This window comes from Manacus candei, unplaced genomic scaffold, assembly GCF_025592945.1.
Source record: "Manacus candei isolate 608988 ecotype Guabito, Panama unplaced genomic scaffold, ASM2559294v1 h1tg000153l, whole genome shotgun sequence".
Taxonomy (NCBI): Eukaryota; Metazoa; Chordata; class Aves; order Passeriformes; family Pipridae; genus Manacus; species Manacus candei.
In genome coordinates this window covers 577,509-599,773 of record NW_026138201.1, presented here as the reverse complement: position 1 = coordinate 599,773, position 22,265 = coordinate 577,509, and the positions used below count along the sequence as shown (strand labels likewise).

Here is a 22,265-nt window from a genome sequence, read left to right as displayed (position 1 = left end):
AGACTATTCAGCTGATTTCAGCAACTAGTAAGGAGCTCCATAAGAGCAGACCTATGTTTGGGTCATATTCAGTATCTTGTAATGGAGCTTTTAAACATTCATTTTTCACCTAAGAATAACTCATTAAAGGACTTGACAACCACCCCTTCATAAAAATACAGCACTCTATAGGCTTCATTAATATTGAAATTATTAATTTGTTTTATTGTATACTGCTTGCTATTTTGAGATAAATCTGTGCGAATGTGAACCCTCCTGTTTGGAACAAAAATATCACCTCTTAATTTTGTGTATGTTGTTTTTAAAAATTACTCTGATGATCCGTATTTATATACATTTGACAGTACATCATTGCCAGATTTCAAAAGCTAATCAGATGCCTTCCAGTGCTTGATCTTTTTAAATAACGAATGAGAACTGCTGGATTATTTTTTCCATATACATGAGATGCCAAGAAAAACTCCTAAATGTGATTTTTTTCCCCCCCTCCTCACAGAAACTATGGCCTTCTAAGAAAAGGAAGCACATTTAGAATTGCTATTTTAAAAATTATCCTGACTTTTAAAGTAAATCTAATAATGGGAGTGTGGGGAGAGAGAGTCCAGGCATTACATTTGAAAGCCCAGTACTGATGATACTCATGTTGCCAACCTAAACATGAGGACATTGGTTTGTTTAGCTCTCTGTCTTTTCCAGGAGCCATCACAAAGGACCATCTACTGCTTTTACCTCGGAGGGTCTGCAGTTCAATTAAAGCTACAGTAATGTCAGTGCTGAGATAAATGTCCATTTATTAGGCTACTGCTTCAGAGTTTGATACATTTCTGGTGTCTTAAATTGAAAATAAGTGTCCCATTAAAGAGGTTTTCAGGTGAAGGTGATGCCCAGTGAGAAGTTTTATAAGGCTATGTCCAACTAAGTCTACCCTTCATTCACCCTTCATCTGTTTTCCAGAATATTTGTCTCTTTTATGTGGATATTTTAATCTTTGCCTCTATGTGTCAGGGTTTGACTAACCTCACTGTGTAGTCACATTGCAGCTCTATGATACAGCAGTACTGGCTGTATTAACTTCTATATGTATGTATCTACAGTGGCCAGACTTTGGAAATTATCTACAGAGGTTTGCCACTCTTCCCTTTACAGTTTTCAATGACTCGTCAAATAATGTTGTTTGCATCATGTCCTCCCCCAGGTCACTGACTTAGAATGGTCCTTATCTACAAATCTCTCCTACGTTTTCTTTCTATTACAATAAGCCCCTCTTTCATCAGTATTATCAGCAAAAGCTGCAGGATATTTTATCTGGCTGCAGTTCAGCTCCATGTGGGGGTGCTCACATGCACCCTGCGGTATTTTGTGCAGTTACGAGCAATTTATGTGATGTTTAAAAGTGCATACTTTACTGTACAGATTTAACTCTTTGCCTGAATCCAGTGTCTGATTAAACTCAGTTCAAGATGTCTGTAGAGACCAGAGTTTAAATCTTGAGTGGTGTTGACTGCCTCTACTCTGTCATCACCTCCAAAGGTTCTTGGCGGTTTTTGGGATGCAGCCCCAACATGTCTTACATGCACTACAAAAGACCTTAAAAAATTCTTTCCAAACCGAGCACAGGTTTCCTGAGCAAGGGCCCAAAAGGGCAGGAGCCTCCTCCTTAAGCCTTTCTGGCATGATATCTGCAGTCTGCTCTGGGGCTCGGGTTGGTGACCTGCAAAGGTCCCTTCAACCCAACCCATTCCACAGTTCTATGGAGATTCTGGAACCAAACAAAAGAGAAACTGTGGTAAAATGAATCATTGTGTTAAAAATATACAGGAAATACTGCATTTCTTCAGTATCACTAAGAATTGTAAGTAAACAACTATATTTTGAAAATAAAAATGAAAGCTGGGTTCAAGAGTGTAATCCTACAGGAAATGTAGTATTTCTGGAACAAGACCCTGTTTCTGTCACAATTTCCAAGCTCCCCTTTTGAAATTAGAATGTTATCTCTCCTTCAGACTGTTTTTTCTAATGGTCCTCCTTGTAGATGCTGACAGACCAACTCACTCCAACTCAGTCATTTTAAGTGTAATACACTGTTAGTCTGTCAAGGCATCCTGCTGACAATGTAGTAAAACAATACAACCACCAGAAATCAAATGTGCTTTAACTTTTGGTAAGGCCTGAAGTGGTCCAGCAGTTGAACCGGATGACTGTTGTAAGTCCAACTGAAAATATTCTATTATATTCCCTTTCTATTTCACGCAAACAGCTTGCATGAAAAAATACTTTTCTTTTCCAGTTACTTCAAAAAAATGGAAGAGTAGATGGAATCAAACTCAGCCATGATGGCTGTGCCACTGGGATGCAGATGTATGTAAGAGGAAACAATTCCAGACAATAAAAGCATACTGTTGGTGCAGGAACAATTTTCACACCTGCCAAAAGACCCACTGTGTTTCTTGCACCAAGCACAAAATATTAAAAAATATACATATAAACATGCTTCCTTAGACCTGAAGATATACAGAGAACCTCTTGCTTTACTCATCGCTGAACTCCAAATCACTGCTTTAACAGTACCATTATTCAGAGGTAAGAGTGTGAAAATGGATACACAGTGTCAAAACACACTGAGGTTTATGCACCATTCTGGGTTTTTGGTGGTGGGTTGTTTTCTTTTTTTTTTTTTTTTAATTTGAGCATGATTCAATAAATAAAACTTCACACACAGTGAGAATTCTCGTGGCGTAAGACAAATCTCCAGCTATGTAAACCTCAAGGAGCTCACTTACATTTCTTTTGTTAGGTCTACAACTTTCCATTTCTCTTCTCCCAGTTGTTATTGTTTTACCACTCTCTATGCTCTACATCTGGGTTTACAAGATGCTACTGACCACACAAACCAAATTTAATATCCTCTCTTTGGTTTCCTACCAAACCATAAGACCATCTATCCTATTTTTTGTCTAATTTTTTTGTGTCTTCAATCCTTTTTCTTTTATGTAATTTTTGATCTCATAAGAACAAGCCCAACTCCTTCTGTGGTGATGCACTAATGTAACTGAAACTCGGATTTGCCTCTTAGAAACAAACTCGGTTTCCTCTGTTGACACCAATAATACTTTTTCCAAAGACTTCCTCATTCTCCCACTATTGTTTTATGTTTCAGCAGAATATTACTCTAATCCAATCATTTTTCAACCAATCTAATACAGCCTCAAAGTGGATTAGCCAGCAGGCACTGGTAGACTGCACATCCATCAGTTGACAGCTATAAAATCCTTGGATAATTAAATCCAGAGAGAGATCCAGAAAGGAAAGGGAAAATTCATTTGTCTCCTACTTCTCCATCTGTTGCTGTTCACTCCATACAATTGAGGATCAGCTCCTTAGCCTTTCTTCTCCCATCCACCCAAAGCTGGAAGTGGCTTCCACCCCTGGGGCAGAAGAAACAGTGTTTAGAGAAACTGCAGGTGACCAAAGGGCGAGGAGGAGGTGTCCGATCCCCCTGCCCCCTCCATTCCCCAGCCAGAGAGCTTCTCCAAAAGCTGCACCAACGCTACAGTACCTACAGAGGGCTTTGCATTACTATTTCTGTTCTTTGAGAAGGCTATTTATTAGTTGTAAGTGGTAAATTTGTATTTGCTATAAATGTTTTCTATAGCATTTTCGATATGATTCATTTCATTATGATATTCATCTAACTGAATGGGACTGGTTACGAAGTGTGCAGACCTTTTCCCTGCTGTACCAGCTCCCCCCTCACTGTCCTTTTCTCCTGACATTGTCAGAGCCACCACACTGCAAGTGCTGCTTAACCACCGCTCGTCAGTGAGTTGAAAAAGGAAAATGAAAAAAATGGAAGTTAGAGGTCCGTTTCTCCTTTTGGCTATCTGCCAGCAGAGTAGTTGGTGCGGATTAGTGATTGGGGTTTAGTTTTCCTGCTTTAGGGAGTGGCTGTGGAAGGATGCTTGAGGAAACTGCTTTGGTAGCGTGAAGCTGAAAGGTTTTGTTAGTTGCTTTGTGTGCATGAGACAAATGCTGTACCACATTTTTGTCAGTCTGAAATAAAACAGCCTTATTAATGGTGTGGACTCCCTCTTGCTGTCCAGAGGGCGCCTCAAACAATTACAGTGGAATGAGAATTCTGGGGAAAGAGGAAGAAGAAAGGGTCACGAGGCCCACAAAGGACTCAGGCTGCCCATTCCACAGGTCTCTCAACCTAATTTTCTTCTCCTTGGACAATGGATAAGTTTTAGGGAGACCTCATTGTGATCTTCAGCACCCTTACGAGGGGCAGTGAAGGGGCAGCACCGATCTCAGCTCTGTGTGAGCAGTGACAGGACCCGAGGGAACAGCTGGAGCTCTGTCGGGGGGGTTAGGCTGGATCTCAGGACAAGGTTCTTCCCCAGAGGCTGGTTGGGCACTGCCCAGGCTCCCCAGGGCAGTGGGCACAGCCCCAAGGCTGCCAGAGCTCCAGGAGGGTTTGGATGATCCTCTCAGGGACAGGGTGGGATTGTTGGGGTGTCTGTGCAGGGCCAGGGGTTGGACTGATGATCCCTGTGGGTCCCTTCACACTCCGGACATTCTGTGATTCTGTGAGAAAGAAAGGGATGGTGATCGCTCAGCCCTGGGGAAGGACACCTTGCTCTCTTGCAGGACAGCGAGCTTTATATCATGGATTGTGTTCCTCGCCTTACACAAGGTATGAATTAATCCATACCCCTTTTATTTCCATGAAATCCCAAGCTACTCTCATACCTTAAAGGAATATTTCAGTGCACAAATACAGTGTCAGTAACACAGTACATAGTATCAGCCCATCTTTGCTTTTTAAAAGTAAGCTTAGAATAAAACCTTGATTACCTGCATAATTAATCCCCATTCACAGGAATTTGCATGCCTGAATAATTAAAGAATTAGGTTCTAAAAATGAAAAGCAAGCAAAGCCTGCATTTTTGTACTTGAAAAGCTTCAGCAGCAATCATGATAGTTCACAGCACATAAATAATTCAAACTGAGCTTTCTCATCTTTATTTTTTTTTCCTCGCAGAAATCCTCTTAGTGCTTCCTAATTAAATGAAAATATTTTATAAGCCATCACTTTGTGACATCACAAGAATATTTTAAACTCCGTATTAGACAAGCCGGATTTGCATTTTCAGTATTCGCAATCTGATATTGGGGGCCGTTTAATGGAACCGCAAACCACCTCAAACCGCTGATAAAACAGGCACGTGCTTTTGAAAGAAAAAGAATGGGGGGGAAGAAAATCTGTGTCGGGTGCCGGTCATCTGAGTTTAAGTCAACAGTCAATTTCACTTGGCAACGGAGCACTTCATGCCTTAAACCGCTGGGGCCGTGACAAAACAACAACAAAACAACAAGAATCCACAAGATGCTGACGCGAATGCCGCGCAGGTGTGCGGGAGGAGCGGGCACCGGTCGGTGCCACAGGTGACTTTTCGCCCACAATTTAACCTTTTTTACCACCACGGCGCCGTGAGGGCCGCGGGACGGCAGGGGGCGCTCTGCGTCCGCCGTGCGGGGCTGGCCGAGGGGGAACCTTCTGGAAGGGCCCGGGGCCGGGCCGTGCCCGGGGGGCTCGGGGGACTCCGTGCCCGCGGGGAGCGGCCGCGCCGTGCCCCGGAGCCCCGGGTGGCGTGTGGCTGCCGCGTCCCGGGTCAGCGCAGAGGGGCAGGGGGAGCTCGATCGCTCCCGCCTTGGCCCGAAGCCCGGCCCGCCCCCCGCTCGGTCGCGGAGCCGCTCGCTCGGCGCTGCGCTCCCGCCCGCCTCCATTTTCTGCGCGCTCCCCCCCCGGCCGAGCGGGCTGTGCCGGCCGAGGGGCCGCGGGGCCCGGGCTGGCGAGGCGCCGTGAGGGGCAGGACCCGCCGGCGCACAGACCTATCTTCATCCTGGGCCCCGCTCCGCCGGCGGGGACCGGCGCGTTCGCTCGGAGGGCGCCGCCTGCAAACACAGGCTGGAAGGAGTCGCGGCTCTCCTCCCTTACTATTTATTGTGATGTATTTTGTTAACTTTTGGGCTCTCTGGAAGCAGCGCTGTGCTTGCCCCTCATGGCTGTGGCCGAGCCCGGCCGGCGCCCTGTGAGATGGCGAGGCTGCTGCGACCTGGGCAGGGACCTGTGCGGGGACCTGTGCGGGGACCTGGGCAGGGACCTGTGCGGGGACCTGGGCACGGACCTGGGCACGGACCTGTGCGGGGACCTGGGCAGAGACCTGTGCGGGGACCTGGGCAGGGACCTGTGCCGGCCCCTCTCCTCGGGCACTGCCCCGATCCCAGCAAAAGCGCCCCCAAAGCCAGCACCCACGGCGCCCGCTCTGCCCTCTCCCTCCCGAGGAACCGAGCACCGGGCCCCGGAGGATGTTTCAAAGACAAGGTTGCTGAAATCATACCGATCGTTTAAGAACGGCGCAGCGCCGGTTGTTTAAGAATACATGCACTGCCCCGTGTCATTATTTAGAAATGACAGTTTATGACTATTTCTCCTGGAGTCTGCATTTTTTATTTAAAAATAGAATTAATTTAAAAACAATAATCAGAAACACGTGCATTGCTCTCGTGTCACGATTTTTACACGAGAGCCTATTGCTACTCCTCCTGAACTCTGCATTTTTTTTAGTGTTCGTGAAGAGCAAGGTCAGTCCTGGGACTGAGAACTTTACTCGTGTGAGACGGCGGATTTAATTCCAGCAGTCAGCCCCGCGGCCGGCACAGAGGGATAACCGGGGATGTACCGCCGTAAAACAACCCCGAGGTAGGAGTGGCACAGTCGTATTTTATCACTGCGGTTTGTCACCGTGCTCAGTATCACCCGGGGATCATTCTGGTTGTTCCGTTTTACCGAGCACTGTCTAAACCAGACAAAAAGACAGAGCCTGGCGAGAAAAGCTGCTCCTGTTGCTGACTTTGCATTCCCTCGGGTCTGATTTGTTCCCTATATATTGAAAGATGTAGAGTTGTTTTTGTTTGGGTTTTTTTTAATATATATAAAAATACATATATTTTATATAATATTTTTTATGTATAAAATCAATGTCAATCAGAATATCTCAGTTCCGGGTTTACCCTTTATTAAACTGCTTTGGGAGGTTCTGCGTGGCCTAGTGCAGAGGGACGGAGTTGCTGCTTCGTGCAGAAAAGAGAACAGACATTGGGGGGGGGGGGAGCCACAAAAAGAGGTTCTTTCCGTTCCCTCCGTGGTGGGAAATCCGCGCAGCAGCCGCGCCGCGGGATCCGGCAGTGCCGTGCCGTCCGCCCGTCCTGGGCTGCGATAGTTGTTGTTGCATTTTCATTTTCGTTCTTCGCTCCCTGAGCTCTCCACAGCGTCCCGGGGTTAGGGGATTCTTTAACGCTTGCCGTGGCCGATTCGAGGTGCGGCCCTGGTGCCGCAGCCCTGCCCGGGTCGCTGTTTGCGCTCCGAGTGGATCACACAGGGCCCGGCCGAGTCCTGGGCACGGGGAGGCTTTGTTATTGCCCCCCTCGGAGCGAACCGGCGATGGGTTGGAGAAAAGCGCCTGGTGGGTGCCGGGGCCGGCTGGGCTCCCCGCCGTGGTTTGGGGTACCGGGTGCCGAGCATCCCATGAGCCGGGCCGTGCTCCCGGAGGGTCCTGCTCCCGGAGGGTCCTGCTCCCGGAGGGTCCTGCTCCCGGAGGGTCCTGCCCGCAGCGCGGCTGTCGCTGCGCGCACATCCTCTTGGAGCATTCTGCGGTTAGGAGAGCCTTTTTTTTTTTTTTTTTTTTTTCCGTTTTGGCTGTAACTTTCGCACACTGTTTCTGCAGTGCTCACATCTGTTTATGTCATCCTTGGAGCGTGTTGCAGTGAACGTGGGGTTGAAACGAAGTCGTAGAACTTATTGCTTGTTAATGTGGGTGCTTAAAGAGAAGCTATGTAAATCAGTAGTTAGGCCTTTCTTGAGAGGTGGCCTGTTTTCTCCTAAGGCTTCAGCACCCAGCCCCTTCCAGCGAGATGCACGGGAATAGTGAGTGCTTAGCAAGTTGGGAAGATACTTGTCTTTGTATAAAAATGAAACCACGAGCCTTAGTGGGGTGCTCGTCCTGCAATAAGCGGGACTAATTCTGCGTTTTTCTCTTTGAGAGCCCCTTCTCACTTTGTTTTAATAGCGTGTATTGTGTGGAGAGCGACTGGAAATCGCAAAGAACTTTCGAATAAGTAAAAACTTTGACGGAGCACCGGTGATTAAATAACACAGGTCGTTAAAACAATTAGTGGGGCGTCAATAAAATAAATTATTTGAAAGGTGAATGAAGGCAGAATATTGCGGGATAGTTAGTAATGCAGTGTAAGCCCGGAGAGGTTTGGGAGCGGCTGGGTGCCGCTGGGGCCGGAGCAGCCCTGCCCCGCGACGGCGCGGCCGCAGAGGAGCTGCGGCATCGTCCGCTCGTCCCGCAGGGCTGAGGAGAGGAAGGAAAATACACCTGGATCCTGACAGGGGACACCCCGCAGGGATCCGCGGAGGGCCCCACTCTCTCCCCACCTACGTCAATAGAAGTTTTGTCTTCCAGTTCATTAAAGTACAGTCGGGCCCTCCTCGTCGCCTCCACAGGGGCTTGGGTTTTTTTCTTCTGGAAATCCTTATTAATGGATTCATGTGGTAAACGTGGGTATAAAGTGGGCAATTAAAAAAAACCAGTAAAGGCACGAAATAAAATAGAATAAAATAAAATAGAAAAAAACCCATAAAATAAAGTAACATAGAATAAAATAAAATAAATAAAATAAAATAAAATAAAATAAAATAAAAATAAACCAACCACAAACACCACATCTCCTGAACTCTGCATGTTTTACTGCCTGTGAATAGGAAGATCAGTCCAAGCAAAAATACTGAGATCTTGTTTTGGAAGTCTCTGTCGTAAATAGGTCTCATTAAAAAAATAAATTAATTTCTAGTTAGGGGAAATGAATAGTTATCGCGGCCTTTTCACCTAAAATGCTCACTTTTAAACTGGTGAGGTCATGTTTTAAATGTTCTGTACGTCTGTAACCGCATGTTATGAGATTAACATCTACGGTGTCAGCCAGTATTTTAACTACAGAAGTAATAATCAGGTGAGTGGGATTTTTAGAAACGTATCGTGTGTTTCCTCCTAAGCACGGAGACGCTGGGGGTCGGGGGAGTGTCCTGCCCTATTTTTTTACCGCCGACTCTCATTTTTTCGGCATCCACAGGCTTCCCTGGATGTGGGCTTTCGGGAAGGCTCTGTTACTTTCCAGTCTTTTCCAGGTAAACTCCGCTGTGGTCTCAATTATTTCCTGGGTGTATATGTTTATTATTTAAAACTAATTGCAGCAAAGTAGCCCCTGATAGTAGAACGTTTACAATGTGTAATGTTGATTAGTTTTCCACAGGGAGCTGTCGTCTGGTGCAATTTTTTTTCCTCCTTATTTTTACTACTGTTTCCAAATAATCTCGCGTCCTTCCAGTGGAAAAGCCAGGGGAGCGTCTTCTAAAATGTTATTTAACACGAAATAGCCACGCGTTTGAACATCCACAAAGTACTGATTTCGTGCCTGCCCTCAGTCTATTACCTCAAATAACATCCCACGCTGTGTTCAGGGCAGGCGTTTGCTCTCCCGGCTCTTCCTGTGTCCTATTAATAGGACAAATCCGCCCGCGCATGACCCTTCCTACAAGAATTCGGCCACAGTTTGCTTTGACTTATATCTGGCTGCAAAACGGGTCCTTTAATTAAAAAAATACCAATACATTTTACCCTTTGAAAGCACTTCGATGGGGAGCTTGGGGTGCAAGAGTCGCACGCGTGTGCGCCTACAAACCGGAGTAGGTGCGGAGCCTCGCCCGCATCCCGACAACAGAAATCTGCTGGCTTTCACTAAAGAAAGCGTGTTTAGTTTGGTATTTTCTTTTTTTCTCAGGAAACGCGTTTTGGTTGGTATGCAAAAAGGAGAGCAGCCATCAGGGACTTGCCGCTTATTTCCCCAAACTTTGTCAAGCGTTGGCAGGGCGGGAGGTGAAAGCACTTGAATAAAAAGCCTCTTTTTTTTTTTTTTTTTTTTTAAAGGAAAAAAAGTACGCAAACACTCAAAACCAAACAAAAATGTATTTTTTTTTAAAGCTTCATTAAGAAAAAAATTAATAAAACACACCTATGTTTTGTTTCTAGGGTAAATTTATCCACCACTGAGGGAGAACCCCAGCGGCTGCTGCCCCCGTGGAAAGGGTGCCGAGAGGAAGAGCTGCAGCCCAAGGCCGGCTGAAAACCCGGTAACATCATATATACCAGCATAACATCATATATACCAGCATAACATCAACCCAGGTCCCGACCCGGGACCATCGCAACCGGGGCCCCCGCGGCCAAGAAGTGGTACCTGCCAAAAAGTCAGGTCTCCTGGGAGGGGTTGGGAGATGATTTGCTGGAAGATATTAGGAATGAAGGAAAAACAGCTGGTAGAGATGAGCTGGAAAGCTCTGTGTGTGTGTGTGTATGTGTATGTGTCCCCAGTCAGCACGTCCTTTCTTCCCCCGCCGCCTTATTTTTTTTTAGGGGTTAAAACCAGAGTATGTTTGCTCAGCAGGTACCCGAAGGAGCGACACTGAGGTTTGCTCTCCCGTTTTGCTCTGTCGGCCCCTTTGCGTTTATAGGTGGGCTTTGTGCGTTTGTTCCTCAAAAGTAGCTATTATTGCCGTTAATGATTGTAAAGATGTAAAAACGGACGTCAGAAAAAGTGAATTCGCAGCCTTTTAGCAGAGAGCACCCCTCGCTCTCCCGGCAGTTGAAATAAGGGTGTCGATTGGGGTTAGGGAGCATCCTCCAATCTTAAGGGAGAAGTGCTTGAAGTCAAGAATGCCGCTTTTTTTTTTTTTTTCCCCGGCTTTTTCCTGCTAGTATTAAAGCCGTGCAGGAAGAAGACGTTTCTCCTCCTCCAGACGGGAGGGAAACAGGCGTGCACGGGTTTTTTAATTTATTTTTGGGTTTTTTAAAGATGTTTGTCACGCTGCTACCATTATTCCAAGGATCCTGTGAGGTTTTCATTCACTGCCCGGTTTTCAGGGCTCCTTTCTTCGTATTGCAGCCAACCCAAATTGAGACTTCGGAGTGGAAATAAAGGGGCAAAAGAAATCAAGACAAAATAATGATAATAAAAATATGAAGCAACCTCCCCACTTCGCTCTCTATCACCCCCAAATTAAGTTCCCCCCCCCCCCCCCCGAGCAAAATTCTCCATGAGGAGGGAAGTTACTCCTCGTCCTGTCGGCACGTTTGAGTCATTTTACTTGCCTGAACTTTGGAACAAAGCTGGTTTCCAGAGGAAATTTCCACTCCTGCTGCCGCCTCGCACCAGAGGGCGCCGGGAGCCTTCCCAGGTTTTGCTGCCTCAAGCGCTGCTGGAAGTTAACTCTTTGGGCGCTCTCTCTGAAGGCTTTTCTAACCTTTTCCTTTTAAAATATACAGCTAGATTCTAACTTTCCCCCCCACCACCCTGTAAAATGCGTGTTGGTTTGTTTCGGTTTGGGTTTGTGAGGGTTTTTTCCCCGCTCTTGTGTTACTCTTTCCCAGCACTTCCAGGGCTTGACACTCCCCCCACAGCCCCCCAGCACTCTGAGGAGATTTACAGCTTCTCTCGGTCTCTCTTAACTGGGTTCTAATTAAGTCACTGCATCACGTTTGCGTGACATTGCCGTGTTTTCCCTCCTAACTGTCAGGGATAAAAGTTTGTCTGGCTGCGTTTAAGCTCAAAGGGTCACTTAGGGCTCTTCAAGCAGGACCCCAGCGAAGCACAGCTGGGGAAAAGCGGTGAGTGAGCCAGCCCATCTCCCTGTGCCACCTGTGCTGTTCAGCTCTGGGCCTGAAAGGGTGCAAGGCCAAACCCTAATGTGGGGCGTAGATTAATGTGTGCTACAGGGTCAGAGCTTTTTTACACTGAGACCTAAGGAAACCCACGGGTTTTCCCATGGACAGGAGTGTGTTGGGAGGACATCAGATTTGTGCCTGCCATGTTTCTGTGCCCCAATGGCTGTATCTGATTTGGTTGTTACCCACTCACTTTCTGGCCTGACAGGATCATAAAAGTCCATCTCCTGGCCCTGCACAGACACCCCAACAATCCCACCCTGTCCCTGGGAACGTTGTCCAAACCCTCCTGGAGCTCTGGCAGCCTTGGGGCTGTGCCCACTGCCCTGGGGAGCCTGGGCAGTGCCAACCACCCTCTGGGGGAAGAACCTTTTCCTGAGATCCAACCTGACACAGCTCCAAGTTTGCTACAACTCCAAGAATACTTCAAGAATAAGTAACCCAAAGAGCAAATACTGCAGGAAATTATAGAAGACTTTACCTATAACTGGGGATTATAAACCCTCAGCTTCAGCTAAAGCATTTCTTGTGTTTATCTGCATATGCAAATGCTGTGGCTCACCCTCTGAGACTCAGTTTTAGTGGCAATGCAGGTTGATTATTCATAGAAAAAACCCAGGCAATCTGTGGGTGAATATTTATTATTACTTTATTTATTCACTATAGCAGTCTGTTTTCAAACAGTGTAGAAGGACTATTTTCTAGAACAGATAGTGACAGGACAAGGGGGAATGGATTCACACTGAGAGAGAGCAGGGTTAGACTGGATATTAGGAAGCAGTTCTTCCCTGTGAGGGTGGGGAGGCCCTGGCACAGGTTGGGCAGAGAAGCTGTGGCTGCCCCAGCCCTGGAAGTGCCCAAGGCCAGGTTGGATGGGGCTTGGAGCAACCTGGGATAGAGGAAGGTGTCCCTGCCCATGGCAGGGGTGGCACTGGATGATCCGTAAGGACCCTTCCAACCCAAACCAGTCTGGGATTCTGGGATTCTCTAATTCTGATGAGCAGTTGGTTCCTCAGGTGCTCAGTCCTGGTGAATGTTTGGGAACCAATTTAGCTGCTTGTCCTACACGTCTGCCTCACTCAGTGAAATGTGCTCAGCTGAAAACTACAGTGCAGGGTGTGTCAGAAACAACTCACTGCTGACTTATTAAAAAAGAAAAGACAATGCAGGCCTGAACACTGATACCAGGTGAGTCCTGTTCCAGTGCAATATGTATTACCACCTTAAATAGTGCTCAGACAGTTTTTTAAATACAACTTTCAGGAAGCGCATAAACATCTTTTCTTCATAATTTGTGTGACATTTAACCATACCAAAACTAGATCAAGAACTTATCAATGTGGGCCCTAGATATATGCATAGTGTGTAGTTTCCAACAGATCTTATAACTAAATAAATGAATAAAAAGGAAGATAAATAATAAGAAGGAGAAGAAGGAAGAATAAACTAAATATTAGGATGCATCATTTCCATGTTTCCTGTAAATTTTTATGCTATTCACATATCACTTAAGGATCAACAGAAATGCAAAATGCATGATCTGAAGATGTATTAAGAAATCTGAGGGGAAAAACCCATAAAAACCAACAAAGAAAAACATTTTAATCCTGGGGGCTGGTGGAAAAACTCAGTTGAAGAGAAACAGTGTTTGTCCTTGTGTTATTTAAATGGAAATACGGATTTTAAAATTTTTTGTGACTGTTTCTTCATTTATGTCAGTAATTTAGCATCTGTCAATCAAAAAAAAGGAAAATGCATCAAAGGCTGCTGAGTTTACCCAAACACAAATCCCTCTACAGGATGTGATTTCATCACTTACTAGTTCATGTTGAGTTTTATCTGTCAAGCGTGTGTGTAAGGTGAGAATTCTAGTCTCAGAGCAAATAGGACAGTGTGCTGGATATTGTGAGAAGTGTGTTAAAGGGCAGCAGCAGCTTTCCCAGCCCAGCCCTGGCAGTGCCTGGTTATCCCGGTGCCCAGCGTGCTGTGCCTGGGCAGCTCTGATGTTCAGAGCCCACTCTGCCACCTGCAAGGGGGTCTCAATGGACCTTCATGTCTGGCCATGGCACTGACTGACACCTGATAACTTGATTGAGTTTCTTTTTGGAGGAGAAGTAGGGGGGCCTTTGGAGAGACTTCTCTACTCTTGGAACAACACAGGGGAAAAAAACCGTGTTAAAAAGCATCTTGGCCCTTCTGCCATTTTCATTGAAGCTGATGGTAAAACCCTCTTTCACTTTACTGGGAACAGGACTGAGCCACTTAAAATGCTATTTTTTAATATAAATCTTTTAAGTCTTAAATATTTCCATACAGTGCAGCAAAGAAGTCTCAAACGTCATCAGAAAGACTGCTTCTTGTTAGGCTGTTACAATGTGCTATTTCTGTTCAAATAACTTGTACTAATATGAAAGACAAATACATTTGTACAGTTTGGGAGCCTGACACTGCAGTTGGGTGTTTGCAGCTTTTATACATTAGCCTATTTAGGACAATAACTTTAACTCTTCAGTTGCATGAAACAAAGCCCAGATGTTTCTCAGCAGCGTTTCCTCATCAGGTCTTTTAGCTGAGCCTTTCTGGAGTGCAGTGTAGAGTTTGGTTACAGTTAAGCTCGAGTCATATATTCCAAGAGTATGAAGGGGTGATGTAGTGAGGCACGAGTAGGAAGGGGGAAGAGGGACACTGAAGGAGGAAACAATCTTCTTCTCCAGCTAAGCCAAGTCCCCACCCGTGGGACCATGGAGAACTCTTAAGTTCTCATCTTTGGATCTTCTTTCCTCCTTGGCAGTGACTTTAAAAAGGATTAAGTGAGAGAACAGCAGCAGAAAAAGCCCCCAAAATACCATGCTCTGGGAAGGTCAGGGAGATTGCCTTCTCCAGATGTACGGGGGCTCCAGGGTTCAAATTTGAATCTCTCTGTGCTGAGTTGCTGTGATGTCCTGCCCAGCATCCTATCTTCCCACCCAGGAATATATTGAGGGCAACACAATTTTCGTGGATTAGTTATTTGTTTTCCCTGGAGTTAACCTGGCTGGGTAAGCACAACTGAGCAGCATTTATGGAGTCATACAGGTCTCACCAGTGATCTCCCAACAGGGGGGTATTGTCCAAGTGACAACCTACCTGAGGTTGTGCCAAATGCCACTACAGGGGTCTCTCTTTTCTTTGTTTCTGGGTGTGTTGTGTCCAATGGCAGTGTCCTACGATAGCTTTTCCAGGGAGGAACTGCCTTTATAGCTGGTGTCTTTATAGCACCTTGTGCAGTGGCCACGGCTTACAAATGCTCCAGAGGAGTAAAATGTAAAAACTATGGTAGAACAACCTCCTGTTTTGATGAAAAGTTGCTGGCAGTTATGACATAATGAACTTAACCAACAAGGCAATAAAAATTAAGTGCCCTGTTTGTGAGTGATGCATATCCCATATTAAGGCTAAATTTCCTGTAAGTTATACATTGAAACATTTTCCATTATGATGTTCATAAAATTTTGTATTCAACAACATTACTTCCTTTCCTAGGTCTTTTGGAATCCAACCAGAGGACTGCAGGTGAGAGAGAAGCAGGGATACACATCACCAGAAGGTTGTGTTCCAGCAGTGGGAAAGCTTCGAGAAGCTGCTAAAAGCGTTCTACACTGCATTTTTCTCTGACCAGACTTCACGTGAGTGATCAAATGACAGGCCATTATTTTTTGTATTTCCGAGGAAGTAATATTTTTGCTACTTGTAAGTGACTATTTGTAATTTTTGCTATTATAGTAAGCACCTATCCAATCAATCTTGATTTTTAAATCTCTTTTAGTCTCTTGAACAAATACGTTTACAAGAAAAATCAGGTTTGTTTAGAATCATGGAATGATTTAGACTGGAAGGGACTTTGAAGGTCATCTGGTCCAACCTCCTACTCAAAGCAGACCTAACCTACTAAGATGGGTTGGTTTTCTATTAAAATTTTTTTTTATTCAATAGCAGTATTTTATGGCAATAGTTCTTGCTGAAGAGCTTGTTCTAAACCACTTTCCATTTACTAATTTCCCCTGTTAACTTTGCTGCTGTAAATATTCCCTGTAGTCACCTTTGGAATCAACAATCCCTGTTCACAATTTATTCTCTTGCCTCTTGCATTGACAATGGCAAAGAATAGAGACCAACCTGAATATGCAGAGTAAAATACAGTTGGGAAAATGGGGTTTATTATCCCATATTCTGAAGAATGACCATACCTCAGTCCAGGATTATTGCTTTGAAGCTAAAGGAAATTAAACCATTCTTCTACCTTTAGGCCCAAAAGAAAATGACTTCATTTCCGTGTATTTCCAGAGATGATGAGCTGCTGATCTATGATTCTTCTCAACTTATAGGACAGCTGAACAAAATGTAAAAACCAAAGGCCTGGCTTTGCTCTCAGCTGTTCTGGTATAATCCAAGCTCAGCTTCTCTGGTGTTAATGAATTTATTCCAGTTTTACTGTGCTGTGATCAAACCAGAATATATTGTATAGTTTGCATGAAAGAATTGGGCCATTTTCTTCTGTTTTCAGATGATGAACTGTCTGTTGGTTGGTCTGTAGCCTCCCTTTCTCACCCTTTCCCTCTTCTATAATTTAAAAAAATGTGTATTTGCAAAAGAACAACGACAAACTCTACCTGAAAAACTGTGTTACACAGTCTTGCAAACTCTTGTCTTTTAAAGAGAAGCCCCCTGCAGACCATGAAACCTGGGAAGGATCCTGTGGAGGATTTGGCCATGTTTAGAAAGCATCCAGAGTAGCTATGACAACTTCATGTCCGGGGGCCAAGATTGTGTCCACATACCAAATCTCTGACACTATGCAAGATCCTTATCCAACCTAAAGAGGAAACTGTAAAATTAGAATTGCCTAAAATAACCCCTAGAGAGACTATGGCCGGTTCTTGAGAAGAGTTGGGGGTTTTTTTGACATCTCAAATACAGCTTTTTCTTAAAATGTCTGAAACAGGAAACTTGTGAAAGAAAAGAAAGTAATTAAATGAATAAGGTATCCACAATGCTGGAAAAACAGGTTCCCAGCTAGGTCCTTTTTTTGTTATTTGCTGTGATTTCTTTAACCTTCTTTGATCAGTTAAATGGACTTGGAGTGTTATAGAAGCCTCTGAAATATATCAGTATCATTTTCTTGGGTTTGTATTTGAAATGGGAGGGGTATCCAATGTGAGTTCCAGCTCCCTCTGACCTGGATGAGCTGGGATTAATGCTGAGTGCAGCGAGGGAGGCTGATCTCAGCACAGGGAGGTGATCAGGGTCTGATCCATTACCTGGTCCAGGCAGTTCGGATGCTGACTGTATTTTTTTGATATTACATGTGGAAGTGAAGCATTCCAACTGATAGAAATCTGCTTGTCCATGCAATGAATATGTTGGCTACAGCACCTGCAGCCTGTGCTCTCTGGTAAAAGCTGAGCTCTGTGTTAATTCTCTTCGTTATTGATTGGTAATATTGTTTCTGCTTCCTGTCTCTGCAGTGAGGTTTTTACATCCTGCCTGTAGCTGATCCCTTCCTGTTTCTCTGGGTATGGCAAGGTTCTGTAAAGCAGGTTTTTATAAAGGAAGAGAGACCTGCAAAACGCATTACTAAAGGTACTGATTTAAAAAACCAGGTGCACAAATGATGTTTGGGTTTAAGTAGCCAGGATGAGGTTTTGAACATTGGCTCAGGCAGAACCAAACTCAAACATTTTAATAATGGCATGTTAACATAACTGCTTTATGCAAAATGTTTCTGGCTGCTTTTTATGAAAGTAAGCAGAAAGAGTGATCTGGATAAAGAGGAGCAGATGGTAATTTTCATTATTCCTCCCTTCCCCTCTCCTTTTACTTGCATCCCAGTGAGATGGGAGAACTAAAAGACAAAATCTCCTCTTTAGTGAATTTGGAACAGAAACTCCAAAATAGATATCCCAACTTATGCCTTAACGTTTGCCCTGTGGGGTCATGCTCTTGAACACTCTTCATCCACTGGATTAATAAGGCCAAAGGATTTTTGTCACTGAAAAAAAAATGTTCACATTTTACACGAGTTAAGGACTGCTTGGATTTGTGAAAACTCATTTTCAGTGTCTAAGTTCTTATCCAGGAAGAACTCTCCACTGTGATAATGGTTATCTGCAAGTCAGCTTTAACTTGGCACCCTTCACGTTTGGCAGCAGATTTTAGCTTTACGTAACACTGAGTTATTATTAATGTACCATATTGCAGATTTTATGAAGGAATCAAGTTTTCAAGTGTTGGGGTTTTTTTTAAGTCAGGAAATGCTACAGATAGGCTTTTTACAGGCATGTCACTTTATGCTCTACATGTCCCGTGCATTTCATTATATTTCCCTTAAAATAACAATCCTTAGGTTAGTGCACATATTTAGTAATCAAAGCCATGTATTATACCGCCTGAATACAAAAGGTTTCACTCCATGTTTCAAGGTCTTTTTCATTCTCCACATTTATAACATGACCTGCGTTAATATTGCATTGGCACTGGTGGGGTTTTTTTATTTGACACAAGTCTAAGGATGTCTGAGTGGTCCTGGGTCAAGGTGTCTGTCACATGAGGTACAGAATTTCTCTCAGTAAAGATTGCTTTGTTTTTAAATTCAAGTGAATCAGAAAAAATACCTGTAAAAGGCTAAAAAGTATTTAAGGGTGGTGGAGGATGCACTTGGGGACAGCAGTTCATACAGTGGTGGGTAAAGTGGTGTGAGCCTGGCATGTGTATAGGGATGGCACTTAGTAATTGCTTATTCTGTTTGTCTTTTTCGTTGACTGATGTTTTTATCTGGCTCTCTGGAGTGAGGTATGCTGGATGTACTGTGGCTTTCCAAAAGGAAATACTGAAGTAACCCACACGGAGCCATAAGGAAAATAACCTGTCATTTCTAACACACGGCACATGAAGAAAAGCCCTTTCACATCACTTTGTTTCCTGCTCAAAGCTGTTTCTCAAACTGTGTAAGATCTCCAGCTCACATTATTGTTCTGAGGGGCTTCATACAAGAAGGGCTTTTTTTGTCTAGCAAGGCTAATGAGGCCCTATAGCAAAAAGACACACAATATCAGTAAGGAAACAGCTAATCTGACACTAATGTTCAATGTGTTCACTCATTTCTAAATGCATATTAATTTGATGTAACTTTTCTGTCCTTGTACTAGAATAGAAAGTAGGACATCTGTGAGTACAGTAATTAAACAAGTCAACTAAACCCCATTTGAACAAAAGGCTTGGCATGGCCATGTTCCTACAGGTGCTCTTTGTGTGCTTTCCAAAGCTGGGGTGGGTTCTGCTCTGTGTGCATCACCATCCCGTGTCCCTCACACACCAGCCTTGTTAGTGCAGCAGTCGAGCACTGCTGTCACAGGAAAAGCCATCATGCATTTCTGGTGTTCCTGGGACCCATCAGCATTGCCAGTCTCCCCACCTCCTTTGTGGAGGACACAAATTAAGGGGTTTTGTAGCTGGAGTTGAGGGATGAGACGTCCTATCGCTACATGCAGAGGTAACGGAGCTTTTTAGGTCAGAGATGTCGCAGATGTTTCTTTTAGGCCCACATTAGAAACTTTTGCTCATACACTGATGTCAGCCTGGGTCTGAAAAAAACATAAATCCCACCTGGCCACTGGAGCTGAGCCAGCACAGTTCCTGGCGTGGACACAGCTGTGCTGCCAGGAAATGGCTGCTGCCAGATTAACCTGTTGGGTTCAGAGCCTGGTGCAACTCCAGTGGTACAAAATCCCCTCTGGCAGTGCCCTTCCCTGCTGCAGAGCTGTGTGACACACAGAGACTGGGACTGCAGACAGAGACTCCTCAGGGCAGCAGTTGAGATGGGCCTGGTGTGAGAACAAAGGGGAGACAAAGACACTGAGAAAGTGTCTGAGAACACAGCAAGAGTCATTGGCAGGTCTGGTAGGAGCTGTCCCTTTTGACTGCAGGAGCCCCTTCGAAAACTTCCCACTCCATAAATCCATTTTTTTTGCCCCTGGAAGCCACATTTCCTATGTATGCCAGTTTCCACTGGCTGCAGGAACATCTGCTGATGGGACTAGGTTTGTTTTGCTTAGAAACGCCCAGCATTTATTGCCCTTCAGCTAAATGCTGAAGGGTCTGTCCCAGGAGGACTGCTCTGGATAGCAGAGAAGAGCTGGGTCTTCAGCCAGACCCCAGTGGGACAGTAAATGCCTCTGGTTCTCAGCAGATCCTACAGCAAGAACTCTCTCTGCCTGCTTCACAGTCCCAGCAAAAGGACTGCACAAACCCATAACCCAGCAGTATATCAGGTTCAAAGTATTTCTTCTGTTGTCACATGCATCTGCCTTAGGTTATCAGCAAACCACAGAGAATTACACCAGCGAGGAAATATTCAAAGGTCAGCCCAGGATCAGTCTGAGTGACAGGTGGTGATGGGGTTTTTATTAGGCTTTCTGTCTCTGGTACCTGTTGATGTAGGAATGGTTGAGTTCCTGGGAGCCAGCAGCTCCAGGACCCTTTAGTCTATGGGGACTTGTTTAATTACCCTTTCTTCCTGAGATGAACATGAGAAAGCTTTGATGGGTTGCAGCAGTGGCAGAGAAACATGACTGTGATGGTCTTTGACCAAAATCAATTGTCCAAAGCACTTCAGCATGGAAAAAATGTCACTGGACAACAAAAACAACAGGAGTTAGTGGAGTGAAGCTGCTGGAGAGGTGGTTGTTCACTGTTTTCTGCAGTATGAGAAGTAGAGGGCATCAAGTAGAGTTTAAATTACTCAATACTTAAAAGAATCTCGGGTTCCTGAGAGCAATGGTTGTTTCAATGAAAGTATTAGAATTATTTTTGGTTGAATATCAGGAACTAGTCATCAAAGAGATTTGATAATGTAGCTATTTGAAATCCATATCTTATAAGTGTGAAGTTCTGGCATGACTGGAATGAAAGTATAGGTGAGTCAAGCACAGTAATTTTGACCCAACTGTAGGCTACAGAAAGTTTGTAGTTTTCTATTCCAACCAAAGACAAAAAAAATGTAATAATCCAAGTATCAGAACTTCTAAACTAATTTTCTGAAAAATCAGGTGCTTCAGAACAATATCCAAGTCTTAAATACAGCAGTGGAACAGAACATCTCAGTGGTTGTGTTTGTTGGGCAGAGCCTGGCAGGGCAGCAGGCACGCCTGTCCTGAGAGCAGTGCTTGGGAAGGGGCAGGGCACAGCCCCTGCATTCCCACTGGGGGCACAGCCCTGCACCAGCCTGGGGACAGTGGCAGTGCTCCTGTGAGCTCAGAGGTGCAGGAACCAACCACAGCACAACAGGAAACAGATTTTTTTCCAAGCTAGAAAAGCCCGTGCCCCCAAATATTTTTAACCCACGTATTTCAGAGCATGTCAGACAATTGATCAGCAATCTGTTGCTGAAGTGATGTATTTATCTGATGCGTGGTTTCACTTAGCAGCTACAACACGTACAGCAGAGAACTGAAAAAAATGAACTGGAACTCTATGCAACAACTCTTATTCAAAACAGATGTATTACTTGGTATATGTTTAACATTCTCCTCATAATCCCAACTTGATCCCTAACCATCATGCATTAGAGTGTTGCTTTTAAAGAAGATGAAAATGGGCTGCTAAAATGCTGCCCATATAATCTGAATTATTTTCAGCCCTGTTGTTAAAGCTTAGAGATAAAATTCTCTTTTGAACTAAGGTTGAAGGCATCGTGTTTGATATATTGGTATAATTCCTGCAATATAAATACTCATAAATTAAGTTAGTGGTATGGTATGATTTCCTGTAATCTGTTTCCAGAATCAATATTTTATTGAATGAACTTCTTATTTTAACTTCTCTCTTACTGACCCAGTGGTGCAGCTGTAACGTGTGCTTGATCGCTCACTCTTTTAAAATCAGATCTGACTATGCAGCAGTGTAGATGGGGCACGGGTTTGGAAGAGTCGCACTTAATATTGTGTGGATAGAGGTTGAAAATAGCACTATCACACCCTAATGTAGATTCTCCCATCTTAACATCCTGTAGTACTTTAGAAAACGGCCATGTAATATAATCCCCATTTTATGGGCAGGAAAACTGAAGCCATGATTATTTCCTTCTTAAAGGATGCTTAACTTTAAGCACCTCCCTATAACATCTACTTTTGTAAACGTGGATTTTATTTTTAAGAATCCCTTATGCGTAGCAATTATCATTCAGCTAATTACCCAAGATTTATTGCAAGCCTCTGCCAGTGAGTGTGTGACCTCCTGCAGAGCAAAAGGCTGTTTGCTCTGAGCAGGTGGAACTGTATCACCCACTGCGCCGTGCTGGGGGTGTTGACAAAGGCAGCAGCAGATGAAGATGCTCTGCAGTACTTTGGGGGCTGGGGTGGTCCACTGGCACTTCTTTGGGGCAAT

The 22,265-nt window shown here is 44.6% G+C and overlaps 1 long non-coding RNA gene across 1 annotated transcript in view; it reads left to right on the top strand.

Annotated features, from left to right (window-relative positions):
* The first annotated feature begins 5,494 nt into the window (after positions 1 to 5,494).
* Positions 5,495 to 22,265, top strand: part of LOC127463297 (uncharacterized) — a 275,239-nt gene continuing 258,468 nt past the window's right edge. Inside the window, exons 1-6 of the long non-coding RNA XR_007900761.1 lie at positions 5,495 to 5,605; positions 6,629 to 6,763; positions 9,199 to 9,253; positions 10,155 to 10,255; positions 10,539 to 10,636; positions 15,369 to 15,511. This is a non-coding gene — a long non-coding RNA (uncharacterized LOC127463297). The remainder of the gene's footprint in view (positions 5,606 to 6,628; positions 6,764 to 9,198; positions 9,254 to 10,154; positions 10,256 to 10,538; positions 10,637 to 15,368; positions 15,512 to 22,265) is intronic.